Here is a 23,315-nt window from a genome sequence, read left to right as displayed (position 1 = left end):
GTGCCAAGAAACCTGTCCAGACTCTCCCGTGTGGCTCCAGTGACTCCTAGTGTCCTAACTCTACCCGTGTGGCTCCAGTGACTCCTAGTGTCCTAACTCTACCCGTGTGGCTCCAGTGACTCCTAGTGTCCTAACTCTACCCGTGTGGCTCCAGTGACACCTAATGTCCTAACTCTACCCGTGTGGCTCCCGTGACTCCTAGTGTCCTAACTCTACCCGTGTGGCTGCAGTGCCTCCTAGTGTCCTAACCCTACCCGTATGGCTGCAGTGACTCCTAGTGTCCTAACTCTAACCGTGTGGCTGCAGTGACCCATAGTGTCCTAACTCTACGCGTGTGGCTGCAGTGACTCCTAGTGCCCTAACTCTACCCGTGTGGCTGCAGTGACTCCTAGTATCCTAACTCTACCCGTGTGGCTGCAGTGACTCCTAGTGTCCTAACTCTACCCGTGTGGCTGCAGTGACTCCTAATGTCCTAACTCTACTCGTGTGGCTCCAGTGACTCCTAGTGTCCTAACTCTACCCGTGTGGCTTCAGTGACTACTAATGTCCTAACTCTACCCGTGTGGCTCCAGTGACTCCTAGTGTCCTAACTCTACCCGTGTGGCTTCAGTGACTCCTAGTGTCCTAACTCTACCCGTGTGGCTTCAGTGACTCCTAATGTCCTAACTCTACCCGTGTGGCTCCAGTGACTCCTAGTGTCCTAACTCTACCCGTGTGGATTCAGTGACTCCTCGCGTCCTAACTCTACCAGGCTTCTGTGATTCGCTCCTGCCTGAATAATATCATGTGATAATAACTGGAATAAAGTACTACATATCTGACAATATTAGCGAGTTAATGTTTATATTATTTACTCTCAGACTTCCATGACTCACCCCCTGATAAATATAGTCGTCACACGATATTTTCAATATAATACAAGAGTTATTAGGAACTTTTGCAACAGTTAATTATTAATCTTTTAGCTGCGAAATACCTAATTTGCCTACTTAACTCTTTCACTACGATGACGTCTTTTGTTTCGTTCCTACGACCAACAGCTGCTTTTGTTTCACTTAAGATGGATGAATGGCAGGGAAGGGGCTCATGAAGGATTGATCTTACGACTTCACTTCAAAACAATTCTTCTTAGCTGAACATAATTCATACAGATATTGCGGGAAAATGTACGTATAAAACTACCTCATCCCAGTGAAGTGATCAACCTCTTCATTACAATAACATATTTGCCGATTTTATTGGTGCGACTTACACAAGATTTTATTGGTCTAAGAGCAAACCTGTAGTAGTGAAGGGGTTTTTGTGAAGGCTGTTTGGTATCCTAAGAGCTTTATTTATTTTTCATAACTTGTTTGCACTGCTAATTTGTTCTGTATTTTATACTCCAGTATTCCTTTGTATTATATCAATACAAACACTGTATGTTATACCTCAGTATTCTTCTCTATCATATCAATATAAACTTTGTCGATACAAAAGTAACAAGGATCAGGATAATGTTAAGGTGTAATAAGCATAACAAAACGCCAAGGAAAAAATGTGTTAGGAAGCCTGGTCTGCCATTCAGTCTACCTGGGTGCATATGGCCTCTCTTTGGGCAAAGTCTGTCCTAAGGTGACTAAAATCGTCTCCATAGTCTATGGCACTGGTTCTCAAGCTGGTAGCCGTGGACCACAGGCGGCCACGGCAGGATTTTAGGTTCGCCATGACTGGCTTGTGTGAGCAGTAAATCAGAGTGTGTCTGGGAAATCGCACTTCGAGTCCTCTTGTCGTTTTCCACAACATTTTATGTGAATCTGGTTTCTCCACCCTTCTACACATAAAAAGTAAAAGCCGAAACCGGTTGTTTGTGGACCTTGATATGGGATATGAGTTAGCAAAGACACAGTCTCGAATCAGTTCTATCTATCTATCTATCTATAGCCCGACGCCCTAATCCCGCAAAGGGTGGCCGCAGACAAAACGCCTCCAAGTCGCTCTGTCACCCACCATTTGACTACCCTCCCCCCAACTCACCCACCCCTCCCTCATATACCTCTCAACTCCATCCCTCCACCTTATCCTCGGTCTACCCCTCCCTCTCCCTCCCTCCACCTCACCTACATACACCGTCTCAGTCAGTCTTTCATTCTCCATTCTCTCCACATGTCCAAACCACCTCAGTGTATTTCTCCTAATCTTCTCAACCACATCCACATCCACCGCACAACGTTCCTTCACTTCTTCATTCGTCAACCTGTCCCTCCATGTCACTCCACATGCTCCTCTCAAGTAACTCATTTCCACTGCTCTCACTTTTGACTTCTTCCGCTCTTGCAAGGTCCACGCCTCTTTTTTTTTTTTTTTTTTGGGATATTCGTCCCAGTTGAACTGGGACACGGGCAAACAGAGAGCCCGTCACAGTTGCACATATAGTGCTCATTCAGAGATTAACGTGGTGGAGGGTAGTCCCTAACCATGTTAAGTAACATATTAAAGGGTGCCCTGGCAACAATGCCAGCGGCATCCCTAAATTCATCACCCGATCGGGCCTGGCCACCATCGGGGCAAGACCTTAGCCGAGATGTAGCGGGGCAGTGAAGGAGGTAATGTATGAGGGGCACATCAGACCTGGCCAAGCAATGAGGGCATGGATCAGGCTCCGTACCAGAGATCTGTTTGAAGCAGGGGAACCCAAGGCGCAGTCTCCGTATTCTCACCACTAAAAAATTGGGCAGGGCCTTAGGAGGCAGGAGGGGAGAGTATGCTGTAGCAGTGGCATACCAGTCTGCAGAGCTAGAGCCCCCCGAGATGCAGAGTTGGTGTTCCTCCCGGGACAGCCTGCCTATGGTTGCCTTTAGTGCTCCAAGAATGTTTGAGGGGCTGGGGCGGAGGGGGAATGCTATCTCTGGATGAGTGCAGGCAGCGCGTGCCGCGTCATCAGCTCTTTCATTGCCAGTAATCCCGACATGACCTGGGAGCCAGTGAAGTATGATAGTGGCTCCCCTTTGGACAAGAAGAGTTGCAACCGTGTAAATTGCTGTTAGGAGGAACACATTATCCTGGAGGGAGAAAGAGCGTAGTCGTTGAAGGGAGGAAAGACAGTCTGTATGGATAACGACACGTCTATAATGGTGGTGATGAGCATGGCGCAATGCACCCAAAATGGCTGCAAGCTCTGTTTGGAAGGCAGACACTCCTGGGGAGAGGCGCCATGATTCAACCAAATTCCCCACAACAAAAGCAGATCCAGCAGAGCCATCAGGAGAAACAGAGCTGTCAGTAAAGTAGGTGGCCGAACCCGGGGAGTCTAATGCAGCCACCCGACTAAGACCATCCTGACGCATCATGGCGGGAATGGAAGAGCGAGGTTTGGCCTCTGATGGACTGATGATATGGAAAGGGAGTGGGGTCCAAGGTGGAGGATCTTCAAAGCCAGGGAAAGAAGAATCAGGGTCTTGGCACAGGCTTGGAGCAGCTCCCAAATTGTGAATGGTGGCAGCTGTGGTTCGGGCCCAGTCACGTTGAGGGAGCGCCTCAGGTGGATGGCCCAAAAGTCGTTTGAGCAGGGTTGAGACAGGTAGATCAGGCCGGCGCTGCACCAGTTGGAGTGTGATTGTTGCTGCGCGTAGCGCAATTCGGTGCGTCAGTGATGGCAGTCCACTCTCCAAACGTAAATTCACTATACGGGTCCAAGGTGGAGCTTCGAGCATGATACGTAGAGCATTGTTCTGTAGAACTTCCAAGGACTTGGAGATGGGTGGGGAGAGACCAGTCATACAGATTGCTCTGTAGTCCACCAGGGATCGTATAGAGTGAATGTAGAACGTGCGGAGGACAGAAAAAGATGCCCCCAAGCTCTTTTTTGAAAGGTACCGGAGAGCAGCGAGGCGGGTGGAAGCACGTTCCCGTAGGTATCTTACGTGGCTTGCAAAGGTTAGGCCCTGGTCAAACCAGACCCCCAGATACTGGTGTGAAGTTGCAACAGTGAGCTGGTGACCCCCGAGAAGCAATGGAAAGTCTGGAGGGCGGAGGCCAAATGGCAGACACTTTGTTTTTTCCAGATTGATTTTTAAACCAAGCTCGTTGCATTTGGCGTGGAGTCGAGACATGGCATAGTGCGCCTGGGAGAAGCAATCTCGGCGTGTGAAGACCAGGGCCAAATCATCTGCATAGCAGAGGAGAGAGGTGCCTGGCCCATAATCAACGGTTAAGAGCCCCTCCATTAAGATGTTAAAGAGGAGAGGGCTCAAAACACTTCCCTGGGGGGTGCCGTTAGGGTGAGGATGAAAAGGGGAGAGGTGCCCCTGAAAGCGAACCCCTGCAGTGCGTTCGCTAAAAAAGTCCCGGACCCAGGATATGAGTCTGCCCCCTACTCCCCTGGCCGCAAGAGCCGCCAAGATAACAGTGGGGTTTGCCAGTTCGAAGGCCTTCTCGAGGTCGAGGAAGATGGCCATCCCCCGTCCGCCCCTCAGCTCCCCAAGGAATGATGCGAGGCAGTGGGTGGCACTCCTGCCTGGATGATAGGCATAAATCCTTGGGTGCAGCGGTCCCAGCCGCCAAGCAAGACGAGCCCGCACAACCCTCTCAGCTGTCTTAGCAATGCAACTGAGCAGGGAGATGGGGCGCATGGCAGTGGGATAGCGAGGTTTCGGAATCGGGTGGATGACAGCCATCTTCCACGACCTCGGTAGACGCCCCTCAGACCACGAGAGGTTGAGCAGATCAAGAAGCCGATCTTTCCCACAATCTCCAGCATGTGATAACAGAGAGTAGGTTAGCCCGTCGAGTCCCGGAGCGGTGTCTCCTCTGTGCTGCAGCGCTTTATGCAGTTCCCCCCTGGTGAAGGGAACATCGGCAGGGTCGGGCTTTTCGCAGGCAGTTTGAATTGCTGCAAGACGAGAGGTAGACAACTGCTCCTGCTTGTCTCTGACGGACTGTGGAAGATTGTGGGAAGCAGAGCAATCCGCGAAGTGTTGAGCGAGACGGCTGGCCTCAGCGGCCGGGTCAGGGTGAGAGGGAGGACGGGGGGGACGTGGGTCAGAGATCGACCGGATTCTCCTCCACATCTCCCTGAGAGTGGAGTGAGAGTCTAAGGTCCTACACCATCTGATCCACGCCTCCTCCTTCAGCCGGCGTTTTTCTGTCACGACGTGTTGCGTGACAGCAGCAAGGTGTCGGCGGTGCGGAGATGTGCGGCGCCGCCGGAATTGCTTTCGCGCTGCGTTGAGTCTGTGGTTGAGTTCCCTGACCCTGTCGCAGTAGATCCAGCCGTCTCGGTAACGCCTCACGGAACGCGGCTGCTGCGGGATGGATATGGAGGCAGACTGTGCAAAAGCACTGGCAACTTGATCCGCTCTACCCTCGAGGTCCAGGACGGGAGGGGCGGCCTCAAAAGAGGTGGATAAGGCCCTGGCAAAGGCAGCCCAGTCAGCTTTGCTGAGGTCCCATCTCGTTGGGGGAGGTGGGGGCGGGGGGAGGGGTGTGAGTGGTAGCCTGATCTGTATGGCGAAGTGATCACTGGCTAGGCGTGGGTGGAGCGACCATTGCGCCGGGCCAGCAAGTGGGGAGGAGGTGAATGACAGATCCAGGCGTCCTCCCCGAATGTGGGTGGGTTCTTGGATGTTGTTTATTAAGGAGACACCTTCCATCTCCTCGAGAACGAGAGAGATGTGCCGTCCTGCCTCATTGGATGGAAGGGGCGATGCAAGAATGTCGTGATGGGCATTAAAGTCGCCCCCGATAAAGACAGAACGGGAGGAAGCGTGGGAGAACACCTCCCCAACACCAAGAGCGCCCCCCTGGCTTCTGTAGACATTGTACACAGTTAGTGAGGCGGATGCGAGGTGTAGCACAACACCTTGCACCTCTACACCTGGTCCACAAAAGGGCAGGGGGTCACAAACAGTGTGGGGGACGTGATCTCGGACGAGAATGGCACATCCTCGTGTGACTCCACGTTCATAGGGGAGGAGATGGGAGGTGTATCCAGGTAGCCGAAAGGGGGAACTGTCCGGGAGTAAGGTCTCCTGCAGGAGGAAGACGTGGGGCTGATCCCTGGCGACTGCCTCCTGCAGGAGGGGGAGCTTGTGTCTGATCCCCAAACAGTTCCACTGTATTATTCGGATGTCTGCAGGGTTTGCTTGCAGGTCATGGGGGGCAGGGGGCTGTCGCCCGAGAGGGAAGCCGGGGCCTCGACCACGACCACCGTGTCGACTGCCACCGGTGCCGGCGCATCTTCTGATGGGGGGGGGGGAGACGAGGGTTCTGAGCCCTCTTGGATGCAGTAGCGGTGTGTCGAGGCCGTCCCCTCCGTCTCGGGCGTGCCGCCCTGCGCAGTGGGGGGTTGGTGGTCTCTGGAGGGGGTGCAGGCTGAGGTGTGCCGCTTCGCTTCTTGTCGGCGGCCTCCTTGATGATTTTGTCTATTGCGGCTGAGATATGGTGAGTGGGGCACGTTATTCCCATCAATTGTTTGATCCCTAGGATTAAGGCCTGGACAATCTGTTTCCCAATGTCGTCGAGCTCCGCGAGGGTGAATACAGGTTCCTGCTGAATGGGGACCTGGGAGGGACTGAGAGTGGCCCTGGCTGCTGGGTGCTGCGGTGGCGAGGCTGGAGAGTGTACCTCTGCCGTCGTGATGACCTGGGTGAGAGCAGATGGTGGGGGGACTGCTGTCGTGGTGCGTAGCGGTGGGCTCGGCGTGGTAGGCAGCGGAGGGAATTCTGCCTCGCTGGTGGCTGGGACTTTTTCCGTGGGGCGGCGCTGTTGGCCCCAAACGAAGGTACCTGGAGGGGCTGGAGTCAGGCTGATGGCCTGCTGCTCCTGTACCCATGCCACTTGCTGCTCGCGGCCTTTCATTACTCTCCTCGTTCTGGCTGGGCAGCTGGGGTGCCAGGCATGGTGCGATCCTGAGCAGTTGGGGCATCGTGAAGTTACAGGCTGTTTTGTTTTCAGCCTTGCCAGGCACTGCTCGGTGTCGTGGCTGGCGCTGCAAATGCCGCAGACTGGGGGGCGGTGGCAGTTGGCCCTGTGGTGTCCATATCTTTGGCACCTGTAACAACGGAGCGGCTCTGGCGTGAAGGGGCGCAGGTGGAATTCGCCCCAGTTCCCTAGATCGAGGGAAGGTATTAGCGGGCCCCTCAGGGTGACTGTGACCTGCAGGGTCTCTTCCCGCGTGCGCTGATTTTGGCAGCGCTTGGCCTCCTCCACTAGGGGGTGCTGTAGGAGGATTCCTACCGGCATACGCCTGGGGTAGCCCATGACAGTGGCCTTGGTGAGCTGTTCGCCCCTTTGCAGCTCTACAATTTTCAGGGGTGGGGCCTCGTCCTCCGCCAATGCCCTCAGTCGCAGGTAGGTCTCCTCGTCCCGGGGGATGAGGACGCAGCTGTCGTCCCGCCCATAGCGGTTTGTGACTGCTAGTCCCTGTAGGTGGTTTTCCAGGGCTTGGACCGCGCCGTAGCTGGTCGTGAATCCCGGTTGGGCTGGGACACGAAAGGCTGGGAAGTTGGAAGGGGGTGGTGGAGGAGGCCGGACTGAGACAGAGGGCGTGGCGCCGAAGGGGGCCTCTGAGGAGCTGAGGTGCTTGGTGCAGGTGGTGGCTGCTGGGGAGCAGTCATGCGGCTGGCCGGGATTTGGTCGTTTCCCTGTGTCGCTCGTGATTTTTTGCGCGACACGAGGGTCCAGCCCTCTTCATCAGGAGCGTTAACAGCAGTGGTGGCAGCAGGGACGGGCGGGGTGCCTGTGGGGTCAGTTTCTCTGGCAGCAGTGGTGGCCTTTGTGGCGCTGTCGCGTGCTCGAACACTCGGCAGGGCCTTGGCAGTAGACTGTGGTGCCCTTGCAGAGGGGGGGCAAGGTGGTCGCTTGTGAGTGCTGGAGGGGCTGTGAGTTACTTGGGGAGAAGCTTGGGAGCCTGAAGAGGTGGAAGCTGGGGCAGTCGTGATTCCATCCATGGTTTCGTGAATCCGCGCGATCTTGGCTCGTGCGGACGAGGACGTGGTGGGAGCAGCATACCGTGGGTGTGCTGCAGGTCCGTTAGGCCTTGGAGCGGGGGGAGCAGTGGGGGGGGCCCCGGAGGAGGATGAGGAAGAGCTGCTGGAGGAGAGTTTGCGCTCTCGCTTCTCACCGGTAGTGGGCTTGGTAGGGGGTGGCCTCGAGGGCGGGGGGGGGGGGCTGGCCCCTTGGGCCTGGAGGTGCATGCCACCTTCATGGCATATGCACCGGGCAGTGCAGGAAACGTAAAGGCAACTCAAGAGACACACACACACACACACACACACACACACACACACACACAAAAGTGATAATCAATTTATAACAATATGCACTCAATTCGTTTGTTGGGTTGTCTGAACAAGTAAACACAACGGTAAACAGATGAGCAGAATTGGAGCAATTAGTTATATAGGAATTTAATTTAATCTCAACCTGAGCAAATCTATCAGTGTGAACTGATTTAAGTAAATCAGAACACCTGGACAGACCTACGCAGGAGAAAGTAAATTAATCCACGCCTCGCTTCCATACGTCAGGGTAAGGATCACAATACTATCATGCAGTGACTTCTTAACTTCCATACTCACCTCCCTATTTCTCATCACTGCTTTCAGTGAACCAACATTCTTCCTTCCCTGCTGTACCCTTTCACGCATTTCATCCCCCAAAGTTCCATCCTTACTCATCACACTACCCAAGTACTTGAATGCACTCACACTTTCCATATCCTCACCATCCAACCTCACTGTACATTCTCTGACTTCATTCCTCTCAAACACCATAACTTTACTTTTGTTTACATTAACTTTCAGCTTCCTCCTCCTACACACTGTCCTAAATTCATTCACCAAATCTTGCAACTCTCATTCATCTTCACTCAACAATACTGTATCATCAGCATACAGCAACACCGGATCTTCCAAATCTCACCCTCATTCATTAGAGCCACCTCCACATCCACTGCCCTACCTTGCACCTCCTTTACAACCCCATCCATGTATATATTAAACAGCCATGGAGACATCACACAACCCAGTTTCAGCCCCACACTGAGATAAAAGAACTCACTCAGCTCACCATCCACTCGCACCGTAACTCTAACTCCTTCGTACATACTCTTCACAGCATTCAACAATTTCCCATCCACTCCATATATTCTTAATACCTTCCACATACCTTGCATATCTATTGTGTCATAAGCTTTCTCCAAGTCCATGAAGGCAGCATGCACACTCATTCCCTTCTCTAGATACTTCTCCACTAAACATCTTAGAACAAACATCTGATCTACACACCCTTTTCCCTTCCTAAATCTCCCTTGTTCTTCTTCAACTAGCTCCTCTATCATATGCTTAACCCTATCAATGAGTATTCTACCATATATTTTACCAGTTACACTAAGAAGGCAAATACCCCTATGGTTACCACAAACTTCTCTCTCCCCTTTTCCTTTATATAAAGGAACAATTATACCTGATTTCCAATCCTCTGGAACCCTTCCCTCTTCCCAAGCCAATCTACACAACTTCCATATCCAATCCACAACAATCTCACCCCCATACCTCAGCATTTCACCACACACTCCATCAATTCCTGGGGCCTTTCCCAACTTGATCTTCTTCATTGCTTCCACTACTTCCGTCCTACTGATCTCTTCCTCCCTCCTCTCATCTCTGCTTCTCCCAGCCATTCCCCAACCACTTATACTCGCACTACTGTCACTCTCTACATTCAACAAATCCTCAAAGTGCTCCTTCCATCTCCTCAATTTCTCTCTCTTCTCCACCAACAATCTATTATTCCTATCCTTCACTCCCCTACTATTTCCCTTTTCACACTGCCTTACTTTCTTTACCTCCTTCCAAAACAATTTCTTACTCTCCCTCCATTTCACACTCAGATTCCTCCCAAACTCTTCATCCACTTTCTTCTTACTCTCCTTCACCAGTCTATTCACCTCCCTTCTCCTACTCACTTATACCTCTCTCTTCTCTCTCTCTCTCATCTTCTCCCCTACCTCTACTCGCTAACCATTCACTATATGCCTTCTTCTTTTGTTCCACAGCTCGTTTCACCTCATCATTCCACCATGCTGTCCCTTGCACACCCTTGCATCTCCTCCTCACTCCACAAACCACCTCACGCTGCGCCTATCTCTTCCGTAAATATCCTACATACGTCTTCCACCCCATCCATCTGCTCTACCTCATACCTTCCCAATCTTTCTTCCACTATGCTCTTATACTCTGCCATTTTCTCACTATCTTGCAATTTCTCCACTCTTCTCACAGGAGCTGTTTCCTCCTGTCTTCCCCTTCATCTCATCAACCATTTTCTTTGCAGCTTTACCCTGGCCATCACTAAGTGATGGTCCGAGACTCCATTGCCCCACCCTCTCCACACTCTTGCATCCAATACTTGTCTTCTCATTCGCTCATCCACACACACGTAGTCTATCATTGCCTTTCGTTCAACAAGTTCACCATCCATCCTCCTCATTACTCTCCATGTATACCGGTGGATCATCTTATGTCGAAAGTAGGTGTTGGCTATTGCCAACCCCTTACCAGCACAGATGTCCAGCAAAGCACTACCATTCCCATCTACGTCGGCTGGCACACCCCACTGACCAACCACTCCATCCACTCGTACATTCCCAACTTTGCCATTAATGTCTCCAATCAAAAGCACTCTCTCTCTCCTTTCAAATTTGTCCATACATGCTTCTACTCTCGCCCAAAACTCATCTTTCACTTTTGCCACTCGGTCCTCTGTCGGAGCATACACACATACAATCGCCCACGCTTGTATACCTACTTTCATTCTCACCCATACAATCCTTGCACCCACTGTTCCATACTCTCTTATATTCTCCTTCCACTTCTTGCTTATCATCAGACATACTCCCTCTCTTGCCCTCTCATTCTCATTAACTCCCTAACATATACCTAAACCATATTCCCATTCTCTCACCCTTTCACCTTACCATTTAGTTTCAGTCAATTCACATATATCCACACTTGCATCCTCAAGCACCTGAACAATCTCTCTCTCTTTCACTTCATCATTCACTCTTCTCACATTCCATATTCCCACCCTCAGAATGTCCTTTGTCCGTTCCTTAGTCGTCAACGCATGGTCCGACCTGGTCCGAGGCACTTTATTCGCTTGTTTAGTTAGTTCTTTTTACGGGGTGGGGCACTAACCCACTACCAACCCTTATAGTCGCCTCGTACGACAAGCAGGGATACTGGGGGAGTATTCTTGAACCCCCCCTACCCCCAGGGGTTAGATTAAAACCGAACATTGTCATCCATTTCACTGATATATAACAAAATATGCATTTTGATTAATAGCTGCAAGCACTAAAATAAATTTAGAGCATCAAAACAGTTTTTTCATCATAATTTGCGAGGGGCTTAAGAGAAAACTGAAGGGGGAGGGGCACGAGGGTTTTACGATCCCCAAAAGTAGTGAATGAAGTGAAAAAGTTTGAGAAACACTGGTCTAAGGCATCACCACTTCACCCATATAACCTTATTTTTTATTCTTGTTATCTCTGGACAATTTTATTTATCCTGGAGAAAATTGTTCGAAGTGGAGGAGTTAGATAGAGCTCCATTAAGCTCTTTACTGCTACAGCGATAAGCTGAATAAAATCATCTGAAGGAAGTTGGAATAAAGAAATCATTGTGGCACCGTACTGAAGGGTTAATCGCTCGATATTAATGGTAAAAAAAAAAAAAAAAAAAAAAACCATTGGATAAAAAAAAAAAAAAAAAAAACGAGGATTATTATTGCCGTCTGGAGTCGAACCCAGATCCATTAAGCCTTGTACAAACCCTTGGTACAGACTTGCTGCCCAAAGGACTATCGCTCCTCTTTGGTTGTGTAGGGACAAAAATTAAACATTACAGTATTTGTAACTTTAATGCGGAGAAAAGGCAGGACAGATCTAGTAGGCTATTTCAGTTGACAATAGACGATTCTATTAAACAGAGTGAATAACAGGAGTCTAAGGATCTTCATACCGTGATTATTATCCCGCACATGGCCGTAACTACTGTGTTGTTCTATTCCCGCAGATCGGCTAAGAGAGTGAGTCATCTACGCCTGAGAGTTTTAATGAACCCTGTTTTTAGTCATGTTATTGCCTACGGGGACATATCTAGTAGTGAAGGGGTTAATGAAGGCTATATATAACCCCTCCACTTCCAAAAGCCTCTACACAGCTGAATAAAATCGTCCGGGGATACCAAGAATGAAAATCAAAGAACGTCGTCGTAGTGAAGGATTTTTGTCAGTATACCAGTTTAGTGACGTCATTTACACCTTATTCTCCCCACCACCACATGATTTTATTCCAACTAATACATTCTATCCCATGACCTATTTTAAGATGTGGGAGCATCACTAGAAACAGTTTTATCCTTTTGTCACTCAGTACTGGACCACGATTTCGGGAAGTTGCATCAGTCTCTCTCAGTAAAAAAATTGAGACGTGAGTTGCTTGACTCCCGTAGACTTTAAGGAATTTAGCAAAACCATACAACACCGCACCACACAACAAAACGGAAGGCATTATACCACCCTCTCACAGCACACCTCACCACACCACACCACACAACAAAACGGAAGGCATTATGCCACCCTCTCACACCACACCTCACCACACCACACCACACAACAAAACGGAAGGCATTATACCACCCTCTCACAGCACACCTCACCACACCACACCACACAACAAAACGGAAGGCATTATGCCACCCTCTCACAGCACACCTCACCACACCACACCACACCACACCACACCAGGGACATTAATCTTCGGACCCTGAAGCTCCCACATCTAGTAGGTTTGTATTATTCATTTTACTCCAGCCACGTCCAGACGATTTTATTCAGTTTCAGAGAGACTTTATGAAGTTGTGAGTTAGATGCATCCATAATTATTTTCTTCTATGCGAGAGGTGAATAAAGTGGATGAATAAAATCGTCTGGTGGCAGTATGAATAAAACCAAAAATACGTCATGGCACTGAAGGGGTTGAGAGACTTTTGGAACTGGGGGGTTAAGTATTGTCTTAACGTCTTCACTCCGATGACTGAATTCTTATTTTATTCTTGCTATTTTTCAGAGGCTAAAATACGACTCAGAAGAGACTTTTCGACCTAAAGCGTTTCGTGACGGTTGTATCCAACCCGTCCAGTTGTAAAACTCTATTCAAAGCTGAATGAAATCGTGTTTAAATACCAGGAATAATATCCAAATAGGTCATGGGCTTGCAAGGGTTAAAGGCAGAGGAAGGTTGGCCCGACAATGGCCCGTATGGAAGTGTTTATTAAATACTTTCTTAGAGGCCGCCTTTGGCGACCTACGCTTGATGTCAAGTCACTTCCTATCTTCAGTCAGAAATGAGTCGTAACTTGGGAACTGGTGGCCCGATTGGACTGGAAAGGGTTTTATTCTTCAAGTTACAGCATTTTAGCGGTACCTTGCACTCACACAAATTGCGCTACATTCGCCGGTTTTTGCTGTGTTAGGGTAACAAACAAACATACAGAAATCGGATCATTACAATATAGATGAACCCTTTGATTGCCATTTACGTACTTTGCATTTTATTTCCACTGCTGGCCGACGATATTACTGCACACAACACCAACATAGGCCACGGAAACTGTTTTAGAAAACCACATTAATTAACGTTTTGACGCAGGAATAAAGAAATTCCTACTGTACATATTCTAACTTACGAGGGACAACTTTATTCACTTCACTGAAACACAACCCCAGTCAAAGCGTCAAGCCTTGAGGAATGATTACAACACTGAAATATAATTATTATCAAGCAATAAATAAATGTATAAGTATAGAAAAAGGAGCAGCATTTTTTGTACAGTGTGGAGTCGAACCCAGGTCCATTTAGATTGGTGACAACTCTTAGCCAGTCTGTAGCTCCTCCTTGGTTGTGTAAGGACGAAAATTACACAGCACTTACGTTCCACACTGGAGGAAAAGAAGAGGAAGATAAATAATTTCAATGTTAGATAATAAATAAAATTGTTATACTTGGTGCATATAATAATGCAGTATTGTCATTCGCATCTCTCTCTCTCTCTCTCTCTCTCTCTCTCTCTCTCTCTCTCTCTCTCTCTCTCTCTCTCATAAGCGTCTATAGTACACTATTTTTACCAGAAATGGCACTCTTTTCGTTTTCTTCTTATTCCAGATGCAGTAGCTCTGAGCGAAGGTGCCTGAGATTGTAAATGGAGACTCAATTCCTTGCAGAATTTGAGTTATAAAATAATACAAAGAAAGCCATCAAAATCTACAACATCATGACCATCATCATTGTTGCCATTCTTGCATTCTATATCGCGTAAGGATCTGAAGTGTTACGATCCAGAAACAAAAAAAAAAAAAAAGTACGACTTAGCAAGAACTATCATCAAAATGATTATGATCGTCATTGTCATCATCACCATTATCATCATCATCATCATCATCATCGTCTGCATTATCATCATTATCAATACCATCATAATCATCCTGATTATCACCCTCGTCAAGAACATCATCGACACCATTATTTAATCACGAAAAACAAAAGACAAAGGAGTCTTCGTCGTAAGGTGGAAGTCGAACCCTGGTCCCTAGTAACCCGTTCTGACTCTCTACCCGTGTGGCTCTTGTGACTCCTGGGATATTGACTCTCTCAGGCTCCTATGACTCGCCTTCAGCTGATTAAAATCGTCTGCCATTAGCTGGAAAAACGTACAAAATAATTTCCGTGTGTGAGAGAGTTAATGTTGACAGCCTAAGCCCTCTCAGGCTCCTGTGACTCACGCTGTACTGAATAATATTATGTACCGCCACACTTGTCAGAATACAAGAGTTATCCCGACTATCAGAGGGTTAACCAGTTTACAGGATGTCGCCATGACAGAAGATTACACTTATGAAAAAGCAATATATTTTTTCTTCATATTCTTTCAGTTTAAGCTTCCTAAGTACGGGCACACACTAGTATTTTATTCTAGCTAACAGATTTGCTATTTTTGATAGGGACTCAAGTAAGATTCACCTCCGATTTAGCTAGATTTAATTTTCCTGGTTATATCTTGATTCAAAATTTCAGACCCAAAGGAAGCGTATGTTGCCTTGCTAAATCAGAAATTGCCCTGGAGGAGATTACTAAATTTAATTGTCATTATTTCGACTATTCCATATACAAATTAATTCTTTTCGTAAAACTAAGTATTTCTGTTGTGTTTATCGTTCCCCTAATGCCCCTCCAGAGCCGAGTTTATTTGACTCTCTGTCTTCACAAAAAAGTGTCCTCACCATTAATACTGCATCAGAAATTACTATCCTGGGTGATTTTAATGTCCATAATGTTGAATGGCTCACTTACTCAGCCAGAACTAATGACACTGGTCTTGACTGTGAGCTATTTGCAGACTCATTTAATCTCACCAAGTTAGTCAGTCAACCCACCCGTGTACCAGACAACCCCGATCAAAATCTCCATCTATTGAACTTGTTTCTAACAACAAATTCAGATAATTATAATGTCGAAGTGAAGTCCCCCTTCGGATCCTCGGATCATTGTCTGATTCAAGCCACCAGTTCAACACCTACCACACCCTCCTGCTCTGAGCCTGTCGTGGTGACTAAATGGCACTACGCCAGGCCAGACTGGGAGGGTCTCCAAAATTTTTTTGTGGATGTGCCTTGGACCTCTTTTTTCTCTCAAGATGCAAACTCCTCATTGGGCCACATGCAGGATTTCATTAAAGTCGGCATTGAAACATTCATTCCCCATCATAGTAACAGAAAAAGATATAATTCTCCTAAATGGTTTGTTATAGAAAAAGTTGTAATTCTCCTAAGGTGTGACCACAATTGTGCTAGAGTAACAGAACATAAAACAATAGCCTATAACACTTATACAAGAACCAATGCAAAAGAAGCCTTTAACTGTTATAGAAATATCAGAAACCATGCCAAAACTATTATCAATCTTTCTAAATCAAACTTTCTTCATAGACAAGCTAACAAACTACTAAACAACCCAAATGATAACAAAATATATTTGGTCTACCCTTAATTCATTCAAATCTAACTTCACTACCACCTCTTCTATTCCACCGTTACAGTCCCCAAATGGAAATCTAGTAAGTGACCCACGCGGAAAAGCCAACCTTCTTGTTGATATTTTTTCAACAAAGTCAACCTTAAATACAGAAAAATCACAATATTCCTGTATTTAATTTTGATTCCCCTCAAATATCCCCTTTCAAGATTCACACAAGATACATACAGGCTGTATTACAGAACCTCTCAGTAGACAAAGCCACTGGTCAAGATGAAATACCTTCAATAGTACTTAAAAATTGCTACCCAGTTTTGGCTCCTGTATTGGCAAAATCTTTCCGCTTATGCATCCGTACCTTAAGTTTTCCAGCCTCTTGGAAAGAAGCAAATATCCATCGTGCTCCGAAAAAGGGGGCCACTTCTGATTCATCAAACTATAGACCAGTCGCTGTAACTTTCGTTCTCGGTAAAGTTTTTGAGACAGTAATTAACAAACACATAGTCAAGCACCCAGAAATCAATGAAATAATCAATGATCGGCAGTATGGATTCAGATAAGATCTTTCAACTGTAGACATTCTTTACCATCTTACCCATCAGATTAACAAAACAATAGACCAACACGGTGAAACACACACAATAGCACTTGACATTTCAAAAGCATTTGACAGAGTATGGCACCAGGCCTTATTGTCTAAGATGTCACACTATGGCCTTGCATCACTGGTTCCTCTAATTTCTTCTTACCTTCATAATAGATAAATACAGGTCATGGTAGATGGAATTTATTCCCAGTTTCATTCCATAAATGATTGCGTACCTCAGGGATCAGTTTTGGCCCCAACCCTCTTTCTCATTCATATAAATGACCTCCTGTCTGTCACTCACAACCCAGTACACTGTTATGCTAATGACTCGACACTTCATAGTTCTTTCACATTTAGTACCTCCTTTCCACTATCTGATATTATAAATTCCCAAACAAATACAGCAATTTCTCTGAACCAGGACCTTTCTAAAATTAATGAAAGGAGACAAACAAATTTGGTCTCATTTAATGCTCAGAAAACTAAATACATTAATTTCTCCAACACAAAGATTTCCTCAGACTCCCACATAATTTTAAATGATGTCAATATTTCCATATCCACTACAATTGATATTGTTGGTGTTACACTAAACACTGACCTAACCTGGAAAGCTTATGTTAAATCCCTTGTTTAAAATGTTTACAACAAACGGGGACTTCTGTACCGAGTTCGGAAATTCTTCATTGACGAGCAGTTGGCCACAAAATACAAAAGTCATGCGCGTTCTCAGATCGAATACTGTTCGCCGCTTTGGAGTGGATGTGGAGCGTTGCACTGAGGCAGTTAGACAAAGTTCAAAATAAAGTCATGAGATTAATCAATAATCCTGCCATTACGCAAGACCTTCCTCCATTATCAGTACGTAGAGATGTTGCTTCTTTAGCATTATTTTACCAGTACTTTTACCTTAAATGCTCTGATGAACTTCCTTCAATTTTGCCTTCCCTTCACATTTTCTCCCGAAATACTCGGGCAGCTGTGAGCGCCCATAAACTCACACACTCTCCCTCACAATGCAGAACCACTGCTTATCAAAATTCATTTATCCCCAGAACTACCACTCTCTGGAATTCACTTCCTGGGAGTTGCTTCCCAAAGACATTCCATCCACTTATATTTAAATCTAGCTGTTAACAATATTTTATGAATGGAGGATGCCTTTAGGCACATGGACTTTTTTTTTATATATCCTTTGTTTCTCCTTCCATCATTCATTGTCTCTTAAAAAAAAAAAAATGTTACCACGAACTCTCTGATGGTCGCGACAGTTGTAGTGCTCTGTAACTCTAGTCCATTGTGGTTAACTGAGAGTGAGCATAGGATCCTAGGAGTGTCAGTACTGTCATCAATAACACCATCATGATAGAAACAACTCTAGTACTGTCCTCCAGCTATCGCCAAAAGATTTTATTTAGCTGAGATTGAGTCACAGAAGCCTGAGGATATGAATACTATTAACCCTGTCATGGTTTAGTGCAGAAAACGCCAAATGATTATATTCAGCTGAGGAGTCACAGGAGCCTGAACTGTTTTTATTCCTTTGACAGAGAGATTAGTAATAATATGAGGAAAATATCATCATCATTATAATCAACATCAACATGATTATCATCATCATCATTAACATGACTACCATCATCATCTTGGTTATAATTTTCAACCTGAGCTTCACTCCACATATTATAAGACCATACATGTACCACAAGATACCAAAGAGAAAGAACGAAAATGTGAGAAACAATATCATTATTATCATCATCATGATAATTGTTATTATCGTCGTCATCGTCGTTTTTCTCATTATTATAAATTTAAAAGTGAGAGACATGATTATTATTATCATCATTGTCATTATCATTATTGTCGTCATCATCATCATCATCATCAAAAATGGACGAAAATACAAGGAGTCATTACCAACCATTTTGAGAGTTGAACGCTGGTGCCAAGACCCGTCCAGACTCTACCCGTGTGGCTCCAGTGACTCCTAGTGTCCTAACTCAACCCGTGTGGCTCCAGTGACTCCTAGTGTCCTAACTCTACCCGTGTGGCTCCAGTGACTCCTAGTGTCCTAACTCTACCCGTGTGGCTCCAGTGACTCCTAGTGTCCTAACCCAACCTGTGTGGCTGCAGTGACTCCTAGTGTCCTAACTCTACCCGTGTGGCTGCAGTGACTCCTAGTGTCCTAACTCTACCCGTGTGGCTGCAGTGACTCCTAGTGTCCTAACTCTACCCGTGTGGCTGCAGTGACTCCTAGTGTCCTAACTCTACCCGTGTGGCTGCAGTGACTCCTAGTGTCCTAACTCTAAACGTGTGGCTCCAGTGATTCCTTGTGTCCTAACTCTACCCGTGTGGCTCCAGTGACACCTAGTGCCCTAACTCTACCCGTGTGGCTCCAGCGACTCCTAGTGTCCTAACTCTACCCGTGTGGCTGCAGTGACTCCTAGTGTCCTAACTCTACCCGTGTGGCTGCAGTGACTCCTAGTGTCCTAACTCTACCCGTGTGGCTGCAGTGACTCCTAGTGTCCTAACTCTAAACGTGTGGCTCCAGTGATTCCTTGTGTCCTATCTCTACTCGTGTGGCTCCAGTGACACCACAGATGTAACAACATGAGAGGGTTAATGTCTGCATTATTTACTCTCAAGTTTCCATGGCCCACCCTCTGATAAATATAGTCGTCACACGATATTTGCAATATAATACAAGAGTTGTTAGGAACTTTTGCAACAGTTAATTATTAATCTTTTAGCTGCGAAATACCTAATTTACCTAATTAACTTTCACTACGATGGCGTCTTTTGTTTCGTTCCTACGACCAACAGCTGCTTTTGTTTCACTTTGGATGGATGAATGGCAGGGAAGGGGCTCATGATGGATTGATCTTACGACTTCAGTTCAAAAGAATCTCTTCTAAGCTGAACATAATTCATACAGATATAACGGGAGAATGTAGGTATAAAACTACCTCATCCCAGTGAAGTGATCAACCTCTTCATTACAATAACATATTTGCTGATTTTATTGCTGCGACTTACACAAGATTTTATTGGTCTAAGAGCAGAACTGTAGTAGTAAAGGGGTTTTTTGTGAAGGTTGTTTGGTATCCTAAGTATTTTTTTTTTTTACTTTTCGTAACATGTTTCCAGTGCTGATTTGTTCTGTTTTTTTTTTATACTGCAGTATTCTCTTGTATTACATCAGTGCAAACACTCAAGCACTGTGTGTTATATCTCAGTAGTCTACTGAATTATAATACGAACACTGATATCTTATACATCAGTATTCCTTTCTATCACATCAATATAAACTCTTCGATACAAAAATAACATGTCGACCTTAAGGACAATGTTAAGGTGCATAACAAAACTCCAAGAAAAATAATGTGTTAAGAAGCCTGGTCTGCCACTCAGTCTACGTGGGTGCAAATGGCCTCTCTTTGGGCAAAGTCTGTCCTAGGATGACTAAAATCATCTCCATAGTCTAAGGCACTGGTTCTCAAACTGGTAGCCGTGGACCACAAGGCGGCCACGGCAGGATTTTAGGTTCGCCACGGCTGGCTTGTGTAAGAAGTAAATCAGAGTGCGTCTGTGAAATCGCACTTCGAGTCCCCTTGCCGTGTTCCACAACATTTTATGTGAATCTGGTTTCTCCACCCTTTTACACATAAAATGTAAACGCCAAAACCGGTTGTTTGTGGACCTTGATATTAGATAGAGTTATCAGTGACACAATCTCTAATTATCTGACAGGCTAAAACCTAACTTTGTCATCGATTCCACTGATATGTAACAAAATATGAATTCTTGTTAATAGCTGAAAGCATTAAAATAAACTTAGAGAACCAAAGCAGTTTTTTCTTCATTATTTGCGAGGGGCATAAGAGAAAACTGAAGGGGGAGGGGCACGAGGATGTTAAGATCCCCACAAGAGGAGAATGAAGTGAAAAAGTTTGAGAAACACTGGTCTAATGCATCACCACTTTACCATATAACCTTATTTTTTATTCCTGCCATCTCTAGACGATTTTATTCATGCTGGAGAAAATTTTTCGAAGTGGAGGAGTTAGATAGAGCTCCATGAAGCTATTTACTGCTACAGCGATAAACTGAATAAAATCGTCTGGAGGAAGTTGGAATAAAGGAATCTTTGTTGCACCGTACTGAAGGGTTAATCGTTCGATAATAATGGCAGAAAAATATGAAATGGATAAAAAATTAAAGAATAAAAGAGGATTATTATACCGGGTAATTATTATTGCTGTCTGGAGTCGAACCCAGATCCATTGGGCCTAGTGCAGACCCCTAGTACAGACTTGCTGCCCAAAGGACTCTCGCTCCTCCTTGATTGTGTAGGGACAAAAATCAACAACACAGTACTTGTAACTTTAATGCGGAGAAAAGGCAGGACAGATCTAGTACGCTATTTCAGTTGACAACAGACGATTCTATTAAACAGAGTGAATAACAGGAGTCTAAGGATCTTAACACCGTGATTATTAACCCGCACATGGCCTTAACTACTGTGTTGTTCTATTCCCGCAGATCGGCTAAGAGAGTGAGTCATCTAGGCCTGAGAGTTTTAATGAACCCTGTATTTAGTCATGTTATTGCCGAACGATTTTATCCAGCCTACGGGGACATATCTAGTAGTGAAGGGGATAATGAAGGCTATATATAACCCCTCCACTTCCAGAAGCCTCTACACAGCTGAATAAAATCGTCCGTGAATTCCAAGAATGAAAATCAAAGAACGTGGTCGTAGTGAAGGATTTTTGTCAGTATACCAGTTTAGTGACGTCATTTGCACCTTATTCTCCCCACCACCACATGATTTTATTCCAACTAATACATTCTATCTCATGACCTATTTTAAGATGTGGGAGCATCACTAGAAACAGTTTTATCCTTTTGTCACTCAGTACTGAACCACGATTTCGGGAAGTTGCATCAGTCTCTCTCAGTAAAAAAATTGAGACGTGAGATGCTTGACTCCCGTAGACTTTAAGGAATTTAGCAAAACCATACAACACCGCACCACACAACAAAACGGAAGCCATTATGCCACCCTCTCACAGCACACCACACAAAATGACACGGCCACACCACACCACACCACACCACACCACACCACACCAAGGACATTTATCTTCGGACCCTGAAGCTCCCACATCTAGTAGGTTTGTATTATTCATTTTACTCCTGCCACGTCCAGACGATTTTATTCAGTTTCAGAGAGACTTTATGAAATTTTGAGTTAGATAACCCATAATCATTTTCTTCCATACGAGAGGTGAATAAAGTGGATGAATAAAATCGTCTGGTGGCAGTATGAATAAAACCAAAAATACGTCATGGCACTGAAGGGGTTGAGAGACTTTTGGAACTGGGGGGGTTAAGTATTGCCTTAATGTCTTCACTCCGATGACTGAATTCTTATTTTATTCTTGCTATTTTTCAGAGGCTAAAATACGACTCAGAAGAGACTTTTCGACCTAAAGCGTTTCGTGACGGTTGTATCCAACCCGTCCAGTTGTAAAACTCTATTCAAAGCTGAATGAAATCGTGTTTAAATACCAGGAATAATATCCAAATAGGTCATGGGCTTGCAAGGGTTAAAGGCAGAGGAAGGTTGGCCCGACAATGGCCCGTATGGAAGTGTTTATTAAATACTTTCTTAGAGGCCGCCTTTGGCGACCTACGCTTGATGTCAAGTCACTTCCTATCTTCAGTCAGAAATGAGTCCTAACTTGGGAACTGGTGTCCCGATTGGACTGGGAAGTGTTTTATTCTTCAAGTTATAGCATTTTTGCGGTACCTTGCACTTACACAAATTGCGCTACATTCGCCGGTTTTTGCTGTGTTAGGGTAACAAACAAACATACAGAAATCGGATCATAACAATCTAGATGAACCCTTTGTCTGCCATTTACGTACTTTGCATTTTATTTCCACTGCAGGCCGACGATATTACTCGTACTGCACACAACACCAACATAGGCCACGGAAACTGTTTTAGAAAACCATATTAATTAACGTTTTGACGCAGGAATAAAGAAATTCCTACTGTACATACTCTAACTTACGAAGGACAACTTTATTCACTTCACTGAAACACAAGCCCAGTCAAAGCATTGAGCTTTGAGGAATGATTACAACACTGGAATATAATTATTATCATGTATGGAAGAAATAAATGAATATACGTACAAACAAAAAGAAGCAGCATTTTTTGTTCAGTGTGGAGTCGAACTCGGGTCCATTTAGATTGGTGCCAACTCTTAGCTAGTCTGTAGCTGTTCTTTCGTTGTGCAAGGACAAAAATTACACAGCACTTACGTTCAACACTACAGGAAAAGAAAAGGGAAATAAATAACCAGTTTCGTGTTAGGTAATACATAAAAGCGTTATACCTGGCACCTATAATATTGTAATATTGTCATTTGCATCTCTCTCTCTCTCTCTCTCTCTCTCTCTCTCTCTCTCTCTCTCTCTCTCTCTGATAAGCATCTATAGTACATTTTTTTTTTTTTCAGGAATGGCACCTCGTTTTTTCTTATTCTAGATGCAGCAACTGAGAGTTTTTTTTTTTTTTTTTTTTTTTTTTTTTATGTGTCCGACTTTGGGCATAGGCTTCACAGCCTGCTCTCGAGG

This window comes from Coenobita brevimanus, chromosome 71, assembly GCF_032717465.1.
Source record: "Coenobita brevimanus isolate Jiangsu-jjx chromosome 71, ASM3271746v2, whole genome shotgun sequence".
In the NCBI taxonomy this organism is placed as follows: domain Eukaryota; kingdom Metazoa; phylum Arthropoda; class Malacostraca; order Decapoda; family Coenobitidae; genus Coenobita; species Coenobita brevimanus.
Note: the sequence above shows the minus strand (reverse complement) of the source record.